General features: G+C 46.4%; 1 protein-coding gene across 13 annotated transcripts in view; it reads right to left on the reverse strand.

Annotated features, from left to right (window-relative positions):
- INO80E (INO80 complex subunit E) overlaps window positions 1–13,569 on the reverse strand; it is a 657,413-nt gene that overhangs the window by 267,485 nt on the left and 376,359 nt on the right. The window lies entirely within an intron of this gene.

The following is a 13,569-nucleotide window of genomic DNA, read 5'->3' on the forward strand; positions in this document are numbered from 1 at the left end:
AGAAGGATGGCGAGGTGCTCTGGTGATAGGCATCTTCCCCTTGGGGGTCTGAACGTAGGGGACTGACTGAATTCTATGCAGTAACCAAGGGCTATGGTTGACAATACCCAGCGGTCTGTTGTTATTCCCTCCCGTGCTGGTAGAAAAGATGTTAACAGGCCCCCGACCGGCGATGCATGGGAGGGGACCCTGACCTTCAGGTCATTTGGTGTTGGTAGCCGGGGAGCCTCTAGGAGTGGGGCCTCGGCCTCTTCCCTTGCCACGACATTGTCCTCTTTGAGCATATTGTCCGCTAGTTCCTTGAGTGGAGGGCCAGTTGCCTGCAGAGGAGTACTGTTGTTGTTGCTCTTGTTGACTTTGTTGTTGGCCACGAAAAAAGCATCTGTTGCCGTATCCTCGCTTATTGGGAGGCCTTGTGATCTGGTCTAGAGTCTTTAGGGTATCAAAATCCTTCTTAGCTGTCTCCAGTGCGTCATCCACTGCCTTACCAAACAGGTTTGAGTCCTCAATTGGTTTGTTGATGACTGACGCCTGGGTCTCTGGCTTAAAACCTGAGTTCCGGAGCCAGGCTTGACGCTTGAGAAGTACCCCCTGAACTAAAGACCGGCCAGTCGTCTCCGCAGCATCTAGCTTGTTCTTAATGATGCTCTGGTTAACCAGTGTACCTTCTGTTACAGTGGCTAACTAACGAGTTTGTAAGGGCTCAGGGACTTCTTCGAGGTCTTGGCATAACTTTCCCCATTGGGCATCAGCGTAGCTTGCCAGTAAGGTATTGTTATTGGCAATTCTGGTGGAGAAAGCTGCAGAGGCTGTAATCCTCTTTCCCAGGGCGTAAAGCATCTTTCCCTCCTTGTCTGTGGGTGCTTTGCTAGCAGATAGCGGAACTTCTGCCCTTTGCCTTGTGGTGGTTAATACCAAGGAATCAGGTATTGAGTGACCCTTAATGTATAATGGGTCCGAGGGTGAGGGACTAAAAAGTTTCTCAATTCTTGGGTTGACCCCTATAACCAACGCAGGTGTTGATAAAGATGGAATAAGTCGTTTCTTGACTGAGGCGAGAAGGGGAATGGCCTGACTAGTAGGTGGTTTCTCCTTAATGATTTTCTCCACAAAGTCTATTTCTGGAGTAATTTCCCCTGTATCAATTTCAAAATGTGCTGCTGCTGTACGTAGTAGCGCATGGAAAGTGGGTTGGTAATCAATAGGTGACGGGTTTCTGACTGGTGTGGTTTGAGGAGAGGACAGATCCAGAACATCAGGGTCTGTTGACGCTCCTAGAGACTGCCAAGGCTGTGAGCCACCTCCATCTGGGTCTTCCTCGAAGCCCCATCCACCTATGCCTGGGTATTCCTCAAAACCTTCTTCAGGGTTTGTTAATCCTCAATATTTAGGAACTCTTCATCCTCCTGAAAGTGAGAGTCTTCTTCAGTGAGGTCATATGTATGAGCCTCCTCTTGAAGTGGGTGAAATAGTCTTGGGTATTTGGCCCTGGGGTCTTCATGAAGTAGCTCTCTTGATCTCTTGGGTGTTACATGTTCAGGGGTGGACATAAACCTATCTAGTTTGTCCATACATGATTGAAATCTTTCTAAAGTCCACTTGGGTAACCCAGAACGGTCTGGAGGCGTAAAGGGAAGCTCTTCCGCCTGTAGCCGTCGAGATCTCTCCCATAGCGTGGAGGATATACTCCCTTCGTCCCTCTGAGAAACCTTCTCGTGGGCTAGGTCTTTCCTTCGACGGAGGGGGAGGTTCCTGCCTGCCTTCCGTCTGTTTCGGCGTCTCCCTGGCCTTTTGAGCGGGGCTCGGCGACTCCTTCGCCATCCGTCTCTGAGCGTCAGTAGAGATTATTCGAGCCAAGCTCTTGACGACTAAACTCTCCATCGAGGGTTGGTCTTGCACGATGTTAGGCGGTGCCAAGACATTTTCGCCGACGGGCGCTCTCTTATGAGGCGCGTTGTCTGGCGTTTTGGTGGTAGCGCCCTTATTTGTGGATGGCCCAGTCACTAGTCGCGGATGCGGTTGCGGGGCGGGCTTGTGACCCTTACGGTCGGCGGAGGCTGCCGTTAGGCCCGGCGTCTCCGTTGGTGCTAGGGCTTTCTTCAATTTAGACGAAAGGAGTGCCATGGGTTGTGTGTTTATCTTTAGGTTTTTTATGTGCGTCAGCGTCGCCGGGGTGTATATCCCCATAAGTAGGGCGTAAGCCGAACTTGTCGGGCCGGGGACAGACGCGGAGGAGCAGGAACGCTCCATAGAGAGGTCAATAACCTCCGATACGGAGGTAGTGTTATCACTGTCCCCCTCGTCACATTCGGCGGCGGCGGGTGAGGAATCAGCTCTAGACATAGCGTAGGCTGCCCACCTCTTGACCCTGCAGTCCTTTAAAGTTTTTGGGTGAAGAAGTTTACAGGCCGCACAGCCATCCTCGTTGTGGTCGAGGGGTAAGCAGCGGTTACACCGCTTATGCTTATCCTTCCACGTGAATTTGCCGTTGCAGCGCGGGCAAAATCTAAAAGGAGTCCTCTCCATAGCTGAGGATACAGTTATAAGTGATAACGACCCCGAAGGAAAGGTGGGTGAAAGAGAAAGGCATTCTAGAAAGAAACAGAAATGTCCCCACGACCACCACTCTCCCTATTGTATAGGCCGGCGAGGCCGGGCCACGTGTTCGGCAGCACCGAAGGATCGCCTCCGTCGAAATCACTGCCGTCGAAGATCTTGATTGGCGGTGAAACAGCTTAGCCATTGAAGGAGGGTTAGGATTTATCAATAACTTTCAAAAAACGACCAAGGGTCGAATAAATGTTATTGACAATTTGTCTCTAACGAGCTCCGCATTAAGGCGACCAGTATTCTGGGCGGAAAAAAACAATCTGAGGAGGGACCTCGACGCGTGAGGGATTTTGGGTACACTGCACGTCACTATAGGGATAGTATTACAGACACGCCTATGTCGACGTCCCCTTTTCGACTACGAAAAACAAAATGCAATACTCCGCAGTGACCACTGGATGTCGGAAATTGCACGGCATGTGATTCTAAGCAGATTAACAAGCATCAGAAATATATATATATATATATATATAGAGAGAGAGAGAGAGAGAGAGAGAGAGAGAGAGAGAGAGAGAGAGAGAGAGAGAGAACTAGAGGTCTGTCTCTGCACTTTACATTTCATGATTTGCAGGCACAAACTCATGGAAAACAAACTACATATGACATACATTAGTGTTTCTTATGATAGTATCTGCTTAGATTCACATGCTGTGCATAAAGTTCGACATCTAGTGGTAATTGCAGAGTATTGCATATTTTGTTCGAAGATCGAAAAGGGACATCGACGTGTGACTAACACTGTCCCTAACGTGACGTCTAGTGTACCCAAAGTCCTTCACGCGTCGAGATCCCACCGGCTGTTTTTGTTATGCCGTCAGGGTGCCTTACAGAATGCGCAAGTTAGTATAGAAGAAAGAAGGTGTAAGTAAAATTTCTATGTTCCTTCTATTCCAGGAGGGGAAGAAGGGTGGGTGCATGTGAATGTAAGCAGATACAATCATCATAAATACGATTCGGGGAGTAATGTATGTCTTCTGATGCTTGTGAATCTGCTTAGAATCGTATCCTGTGCATATACTAGCAAGCAATACAAGGAGATGGTGGTGGGTTGTATGAAGGAACAGTAGCAAAGAGATGTCTTAGCACTGCTTGTCCCACCTGAGAATCAGAGTGTGTATCTAAGCAGTAACGTTGAGTGAAAGTGTGAATAGAATCAAGTGGAACATTTGCAATAAAAGCTATTGTAGCTCCTGTGCTTCGAGTAGAGTGAGCTCTAGGTGTAAAGGGCAAGTCTCTCTTGGCAAGAGAGTAACACAGTGTGATGCATTTAACAATCCATCGAGAAATAGCCTATTCAGAGACAGGGTCCCCTTTTCTACCAGCAGCAAGAGACAAAGAATTGTTTTGTCTCTCTTAGTGGTTTTGTCTCAACAATGTTGTCCAAGTCCTCGGATTCGTGACTTACCCGTTTGCTTCTTGTGGATTTCTCCTTTGAGTTTGCGGGTTTCTTTTTCCTGGACGAGCGTGCCTTAGAAAGGTAAGCTCTAGAGTCTTCTGAATCCAGTCTGCTGGGCTTCGGTGAGCGCGCAGGTCAGTGACTCCCGGTCACGGTGGCGCCGGGGCTCAGGTTACGTTCAATGTTCCAGGAAGGGTCCAGGACGGAACCAGGATAAGGAAGACAGGGTAACTAGGTTCCGAATAGAGCACGCAAAAGGAATAGGAAGGGGGAACCAGGAAGGATGGATGATGGTTACCAGGATTTGCAAAGGAAAGGGGGCTTGGTACTAGAACACAACTTACCAGGCAAGGCGCAGGCAAGCAAAGCGTTGAAACGCGTGGAGGCGTGTCTGTTTTCAAGGGAGCATGAGATCCACACAGACGACTAGACCGCACCGAAGACATGGCGTCAGCCATGTTGAAGGTGAACGCAGTAGTGGCTACTGACTGAGGGACCAGGCAGATCAGAAGGGTTGATATCGCCGATTCATGACAAATGTAATATACCACTACTCTCCTAAGATCTAGTGCATGGAAGCTTCTTTCAGCTGAATTGGTGGGATTCTGAAAGAAAGTTGGAAGTTCGATGGATTGATTCACATGGAACGTAGAAATTAATTTAAGCGCAAAGCGTAGTCGTTCACGCAGTACCACCTTATCTTTACGAATGATGACAAAAGGGTCCTGAACTGAGAGAGCCTGCAGTTCGCTAACTCTCCTCATAGAGGTTATAGCCACCAAGAAGGCAGTCTTATAGGTGAGAGCTTTAAGACTGGCCTTATGCATTGGCTCAAAAGGAGGTCCCATTAATCTTGTGATAACATTCTAGACCCATACAGGAGTTGGGTTGAAAATAGGAGGCTGAAGTCTTTTTACTCCTTCCATGAAAGTTTTAATTACAGGAATTTTTCCACCATGAAACATTGTTCTGAGATGTGGTTTACGTAGAGAGGGCAGCGAGGTGGACCTTTATAGAAAGGAACACAAGTCCTGAGTCTAATAGGTGTGTTAGATAAAGGACTATATCCTTAGGTGAACAATCAATAAGATTGACCTTTTTATTGTTGCACCAAATGACAAAACATTTCCCTTATTGGAGTAACAATGCCTGGTGTTAGATTTCCGTGACTCTTTAAGTATGTCCATTCATTTTTGAGGTAGTTGAAGGTGCCCAAACTATGACTGTAGGAGCGAAGCTGCTAATTAAAGTTATAATTATAATTGTTCTTTTATAACGTGCTTAATACCCTTTATAACAACATTTAATACCCTTAAAACCCGTGTTGCGCTGTGTTTTCTTGCTTCCAAGACAAACGTGTTGCCCCTGAGTTATCCTCCCTCACCACCTAAATTGAGTTTTTGGGGGCACGGGTGCAGTCTTTGCACCTGATCTTGTGACAACATGTTGTATGGGCAGGGCAGTTTCCTGGGAGGGGAGACTGACATTCTCATGAGTTGAGAGAACCAAGGCTGTCAAGCCCACATTGGTGCTACCAGGATCAACGTGACTTGTTCCTGGTGAATCTTGTGCACTATACTGTTGAGGAGGGTAATTAGGGTTCAGGGGGGTGTTCTACAGGTAGGTGCAAGTCTCTGCTGAGCACATCTGCCAGAGGATTGTGTTCCCCTGGAACATGTTGTTATAGTCAGAACATGTCTTGTTCGAGTGCCCACTTCCAAATGTTCTGTGACAGTTTGGACAGCCCGGGAGAGTCAGTGTCCCCCTATTTCTTCAGATAGTACATGGCCATGTTGCGGTCTGTGAGGGCAAGAACTGTCTTCCCGTAAAGGTGTTTTGAAGGCTTTCAGTGCTTTGAACACCGCCAGTAGCTCCAACAGATTGATATGTTTGGATGCTACTGATGGAGTCCACATGCCGTGCGCAATTTGTTCTAGGAGGTATGCTCCCCATCCTGACAGGGATGCGTCCGTCGTAAGAGTGGCCTCTATTGCGGGGGTGGTGAAGGATTTCCCCTTTAGAAGGTTCATCTTGGTTCACCACTGTAGAGACTGAACGAGGGCTGTCAAGACAACCACTAGATCATCTCACTGACCGCTTGTCTGACACCATTTGCTCGAGAATCGCTCCTGCATATGGCGCACATGCAGACGGGCATGTGGAACCAGGAAGATGCAGGTTACCATCATCCCTAAAAGCTGCATGGCTTTCCATTTGATTACTCGACAACTGGGTTGGAACAACATGTTTCGAACCCTCCCGAGCTCTTAGGAATTGTTTGACTTGGCTGGGAACCAGAGTGGACATTTTCTTGTTGATTGAGAATCCCAGGTTGAATAGGAGATCTACTGTGTTTTGGGTGTTTGGGAGATATGTGAGATACGAGTCTCCTGTTATGAGCAAGTTGTTGAGGTAAGGGTACACTGGCATGAACTGCCTGCACAAGTGAACTGCTGCCACCACTAGTACTTTGGTAATTAGACTTGGAGCTGAGGTGATGCCGACATGGAGTACCTTGAACTGATAGTGGGTGTCCTCCATCTTGAACCTGAGGTACTTTCTGTGCTCTGGCAACATTTAAATATGAAAGCATGCATCTTTCATATCCAATGTGGCCATGTAATCCCCCTGTTTCAATAGTGGTATTACATCCCGAAGAGTTTTCATCCTGAAATTTTGGGGCTCGACATATTTGTTTGCTGGACCGAGATCTAAAACAGGGTGCATGGTTAGATCCCTTTTGGGTACAAGGAAATATATTGAATAAATACCCTAGTTTACCTGAAGATGCGGGGCAACTTCTAGTGCTCCCTTTTCTAGAAGGACCTTGACTTCTTCCAGCAGGATTTGCAGGTGCTCCGCTGACAGGCGTCTGCTCTTGGGTGGATGGTAGCGGGGTGGTTGTAGGAATTCTATGTAGTAGCCGTGGGTGATGGTCTTGAGTACCCACAGATCTGAGGTGATCCCCTCCCATGCATAGGTAAAATATGTTGGACGGCCCCCGACTGGGGAGACAGGGGAGGGGGACCCGTACTACTGAGACATTTGCTTGCTGGTGTTGAGGAGATTCCAGTCGCAGAGGTTCTCCCTCTATCCTTCCTGCGTCGAAACCTAAGCTGGTGTGGGCATTGGAAGCCGCCGGTGGTACCCTGACTGGAAAACAAAGGGGCTGCTTCTGAACCATAAAAGGACTGGCAGGTATTAAATGTTCCTTGGTGGACAAAGGGTTTGGCCGAGATCTGGTAAAGTGTCTTTAGAGTCTCATGCTCCTTTTAGCGGTTTCTAGGGCCTCATCGACTGCCTTACCGAAAAGAGCAGAATCTTCCACCGGCTAATTGATAAGGGAAGGCTGGGTCTCTGGCTTAAATCCAGAATTTTTCGGCCAGGCGTAGCATTTCAGTCCCTTATGCGAGGACGCGACCCACTGTCTCAGCTGAATCCAAAGTATTCTTCTGGACATTTTGTATGACTTGGCATCCCTCAGTAACCATAATTCAGAAGTGGGTGTGGGCTGGTTCTGGGACGTTCTGAAGGGCCTCCTGTATGAGTCCCCATTGTACATCACTGTAGCTTGCAAGGAGCTTGGTGTTATTGGCGATTTGAGTACAGAAAGCAGCAAAGACGGTGACATGTTTGCAGAGAGCATACAGCTTTTTACAATCCTGGTCAGGAGAACAATCTGATGAGAATAGCAGCACTCCTGCTAATGTCCTGGTGGTTTTAACAACCAGGGCGTCTGGGACTGCATGGCCTCTGATATACAGAGGGTCTGAGGGAGCCGGGCGGAACATCCTTTCCACATGAGGGTTGACCGCCCAAAGGGAATGAGGATGTCAACAAGGAGGGGGCCAGGCGTTTCTTCGTTGAGTTCATTGAGGGTCATAGCCTGGCTGACTGGGACCCTCTCCTTCATGATAACCTCCACAAAGTCTTAATCAGGGACGGCTTCTTGGGTGACTATTTTAAAATGGTCAGCCGCCTTCCTGAGGAGGTTATTAAAAAAGGATCTGATCATCAATGGGCGACAAGTGCCTGGGTTGAACAACGGGAGGAGTGTCCAGAAAGATGTTGCCTGGGTCAGGGTCATGGGTAGGAGGAGTGTACCAGGTGCCCTGATCATCGAAAGAGGCCCACTTTGGCTCCTGAGAGACAGGGTCTTGAGGCATTTGACCATGGTCATGAACATAGTAGATGTCCTGGTCAGGATCATCCTGGTCGTCCAGGAACACATCTACAAGAAGGTCCTGTGGGCGTTGTGCATCTGGGGATGCAAACTGTGCACCTGAAAAAAGCCTAGGGAACTTTAGAGGAACAGGACAAATATCCACATGCCTATGTCTCTTGAGGATATCGTCAAATTGGCCCGAAAAGTTAATACATTCAGCCATTTTGTCCATACAGGACCCAAATTTCTTCCTAGTCCTCCCAGAGGAGCCAGACTCAGTAGGCGGAAAGGGATGGGCAGCTGGAACAGGATCCTGCTGCAGGGCCTTAGATAAGGGAGAGGCCAAAGAATAGCCCTCAGATAACGGCAAGGCCTTTTTAGGGTCAAAACTATGTAAACCACAACATCCTGATCACCCGTTTGTGATACCCTTGGCATCACAGATCAGGCCATGGCTTGGTTCGCCTCCTTTCTCTCTGACCGGCCCTCCCAGGTAGAACCTGGGTCCTTTCTCTCCTCTATCACTCTCTCTACTTGTGGTGTCTCCCAGGGATCTAACCTATCCCCCTGGTTCTTCAATATCTACATGGCCCGCTTGGCCCACAGGATCTCTACCTTTACCTCTAAATTTCAATGTTATGCGGATGACACGCAGCTCTTTCAGAATCCCCTCTGGCTCCTCCGTCTCCTCGCTGAACCCTGATTACCTATCCGCAATTCAGTCTTGGTGGGCTGCTAACGATCTCTGCCTGAATACCAATAAGACAGATCGTAGTCATTGGGACGCCTGCTCCAGCTTTCCCACTTTCACACTGGCCGGCCTCCCTTGGCCCTGCACCTTCACCTATCAATGAGGCAAAAAATCTAGGGGTCAACTTCAACTCCACTCTCTCCTTCTCTTCTCACATCTCAGACATCTCCAAAAAGCCCCACTACCAACTGCACATCCTCAGAGGTATTCTACCTTTTCTCACTTTCCCCCAGAGGCTCACCACCTTGAGGGCCCTGGTTCTCTCTAGGATGGACTATTGCAACAGCCTCTTTCTCAATCTTCCTTCATCTACTCTCCACCCTCTACAACTCATTCAGAACAGAACCGCAAAACTTGTCCTTGGCCTCAAGCCCAGGGACCACATCTCTCTGGCGCTGAAATCCCTCAAATGCCTTCCTGTGGCTGCAAGGATCAAGTTCAAGACCCTCTGCATAATCCACAAGGCTTTCTTGGGCCGGGGCCCACACTCTTCTTCAACACTCTCTTCCTAGATACTCTCCCTCTAGAGTCCTCTGCTCGTTGTCCTCCAACTCTCTGCGGGTGAGACGCTTTCACAAACAGAAATGTTGGGGTAGATCTTTATCCTCTGCAAGTGTCTCCCTCTGGAACAGCCTCCCTACCTCTCTCCATCTTGAGCCGGAGCACCTTAAGTTCCGGAAACTCCTCAAGACCTTCCATTTCTCTTCTTTCTCCTCTCTCCCTCTCCCCAGCTAACCTCTGTTCTTGTTCTCTCCTTCTCCACCTATTCAGTTTTTGCTGACTGGTTGCCTGGTTCACCTCCAGAGCCTTACAGGTCCCAGACTTCCCCGCCAGTCATTTGCACTTGCCTCTGCGCCACTGCACTATGTTTCAACATTACTGCACTTTCAGCTTACGCTCCATGAGTGGGGCAACCTCTCTGCACTTGCTGGACTGGACTCATTTGCCCCCCGCACCCCATATCCCCTTCCTCGCACCTCCGTCTCTACGCATGCCTGATCAAAATGTACTAGGACTAGAAAGTTTGTCTGTCATGTCCCCCCCCCCTTTTTTGTCCCACCTCCCCAGCTTGGTCACAACTGTAACACTTCCTGCACTTGCACTAGGAGAAATGCTGTCAGGCCTAGTATGCTAGTTTTTCTGCTAGATAATTCGGAAACTTTAAGGTCCAAGAATGATTACTGTATTCCCTTCTTCCCTTCCTGCTTTGAAGCACTCCACGTGTGTATAAGTGCTGTATAAATAAACAATTACAATTACAATGAACTGGCTTTAGAGCTTCTCCCAAAGCTTCGCATCTTGGAAGAATGGTCCCACTTTGTCTTCCGCATCGAGAGCCAAAAAACTGGAGCATCCGCTGAAGAAGACTTAAGGCCATGCGTAGGCTGTGATGGCGGGTGAGCAGAGGGCACTGAACCATGAAGTTCAGTCAGCCCTGTCCAATTTTTCGGCGGCCCACAGGCGTCAATGGCTTCCTCTGCAGATCCATCAAGGAAATTGCAGGGGTTGTGTGGTCGCCAGGGTGTGATCTCCCCATGGTACTGCCGGTGGCATGCTTGTTGGGCAAGGAACATACACACAAAGCGCAGGTTCCACCGTTAGATCTACGGCTTCCAAATCAGAGTCGTGGCTGCTGTCAGACTACTCGTCCGAGGGGACAGCACAGGTGGTGGAGTGACTCTTTACTTGCATGGCGTAGGCCGCCCACCGCTTGGTGCACCTGTCTTAAGGTTTTGTGCTGAAAAAGTTGACAGGCCTTGCAAGGCTGCTCATCATGGTCACGAGGGAGTCACAGAGTACACTGGTGATGGGTATCAATCCAGGGAAATTTGCTGTTGGAAGACAGAGAGAATTTAAAGGGCCTACGCTCCATAATGGAAGAAAACTGCAGCCAGATCAGAGGAAAAGAAAGAGAAGGGGCAAAGAAAAGGCATTCTCAAGAGAAGTCAGTAACAAACAGGGCCCCACTCTGCCTACTGTCAGGCCGGGCCAGAGGGCCACGGCAGCAAGGATCAGTCGTAGAGTAGCTGTCGAAGCAGTCAGAGGAAAGTAAGTGCAAACCGCTTAACGATAGACAAAACAATATAAACTAAGTCTAAAGAAATTGATAGAACAACTACATACCTCCAGAGCGACTGGCCCGGATGGGACTTGTAATGCGCTTCTCTGGTTGTCTCCTGAGAAATGGGCAAATGTGTTATTTACACTGTTTCGCTGGATAGGAAAATTTGGTATAATACCCAATTCATGGCGAGAAAGCATAATCCTGCCTATACATAAGAAAGGTGAATAGAAAGATCCCAGGTACTATAGAATACCCGCTATATTGGACATTCCTGCTAAATTGTTTGCAAAAGTATTGTTGATTGAATTGAACGAATGGATAGTAGATCACCACATTCTGCCAATTTATCAATCAGGTTTTAGAGCTCAAACCTCCACCATCCACAATATTACCAATTTAGTGTCTGCTGTAGAGTACTCTTGGGCTGTTCGGAAATGATCTGTCTATGGTGTATTTATAGATTTTACTGCAGCGTTTGACACTATAGTGCGTGAAAGGCTATGGACTAAACTAAAGAAATGGGCAATACCATCAGGCTCATTAAAGATGATTTAACTTTTATATACCGATAACTCAGAATCTGCCTAGGTGGAGAAGGTAAATTATCCAAACTGATCCCAACACTGCAAGGAGTCAAGCAGGGCTGTACACTAGCCGTGATCCTATTTAACCTTTATCCTCCTGATTTTTCAGAAGAGTTATGTGCCATCTCTGCTGATGATATAGGATCGCCAATTTAAAGCTGGGATGGTTAGGCTATGCTGACTACCTCTTGTTGCTGGATTATACCCCCAAAGGTTTACAAAATAAATTGAATGCTTTAGAGTGGTTTGCCACAATAAATGGTTTAGGAATAAACACTGGTAAAAACCAATGTGATGGCATTCCTAGGCAAAATTAAACAGGCCAGGTCTAATAATTACAAAAGGTTCATCAATAAGGAACAGAATGAAACTGTGGAAAGTTATAATATCTAGGTGTGATTATAGATAATAAACTATCCCGGAAAAAACATTGGTCTGAAACAAAATTGAAATGTACAAGGACTGCTGGCGCACTAAGTCACTTTATTGGAAGACAAGGAGGATTTTCCGTTAATACTGTATTACTGCTGTATTCCACTAAAATTGTATGTTGTCTTTTGTATGCTGCTGAGATATGGGGAATGAACAAGTTTGAAGGGAAAATTTTAAGACAGTCATTTAGAATGCCGAAATTTTTATCATGTGAATACATTTTATTGGAGTGTAAATTAAGATATAGCAGTGATATTTTAGAATATAAAATGGCCATGCTATATACGAAACTGTGTTCCCTCAACAATCATACATTTATAGTTGAATTGATGAAGGTTTTTAATGAGACAGATAATCAGCACAACTTCAGGGCGGTGAATTCACTATATATGACATATGTTAGATGGGCCAAAGAGAATACTCCTATATGGCTTCATTGCTCCCATGCCAAAGTTAAATGTGTTCTCAAAATGTCGATTTATACTTATGCCAAAGAGAATGACATGATTAATTTAGCTACTAAGACTCACAGTGGTTTATTTTTGGAACATTGGTCTGCTGATGTGAAAAAACCTAAATATCAAAGTGTGTTTCCGCATTACACTATTATTAGGTGCCATCTACTTTTTAAATTTAACAAGCAAGACACAATGGAAATATTAGGGGCTAAACTTGGGATTGCAAAAAATTTGAGATTATGTAGACTGTGCGGTACTGAGACTATTGAAACTGCTCAACATTTTATGTGCCACTGCGAGAGTCTTAATCAGTTACGTAATAATTATTTGAAAAGACACAATAATGCCTGTAAAATGGAAAATATAGAAGAGCTTTGGCAATGTTGTTGGAGGGTAATGACATGAATCTTATCTTTCACATGATGACATTTTATGAGTTTATTTTAACCATTTTAAGGGACTTGACACTACGGTTTAATAAAATGAGATGTTTTATGTGACTTTTAGCTCTGTATTGTGTGTATTTTTATAATGTGATTTGTGTGATATATGTAAAGCCTTTGTTGGCTATATGCATATTAAACAATAAATAAATATAAACTCTAAACAAGCTCTGCATGTGCAACCTAGACCTAGATAGGCAGAAAAAAAACTGGTGGGACCTCGACACCTGAAGGATTTTGGGTACACTCCACGTCACGGATAGTGTTACAGTCACGCCCATGTCGATGTCCCTTTTCTAATTTCAAAAGTAAGATGCAATACTCCACGATTACCACTAGGTGTCAGACTATATGAACAGCAGGTGATTCTAAGCAGATTCACAAGCATCAGAAACCAGAATATAAACAGATGTACACAGAACATGTATTCCCCTCTCTGTAGATCAATCGGGGTAGCAAATGGCATCACCCTGCAAATCTGTATTTACATTGGGAAAACTTCACCATTTTGAGTAGGGGAGCAAAGTATCATGAGCGTAAAAAAAAAAAAAAAGAAAATTTCAAAAGGACCAGCAGAAATTCTCATTGTCATTGTCATCAGACAATACAGTAGCTCTGTTCCAGCATATTTTTCGGGCAGTGAAAATGAAGGATTGAAAGTAGAC

This window comes from Ambystoma mexicanum, chromosome 3p (genome assembly GCF_040938575.1).
Source record: "Ambystoma mexicanum isolate Mex_15411 chromosome 3p, UKY_AmexF1_1, whole genome shotgun sequence".
NCBI lineage: Eukaryota > Metazoa > Chordata > Amphibia > Caudata > Ambystomatidae > Ambystoma > Ambystoma mexicanum.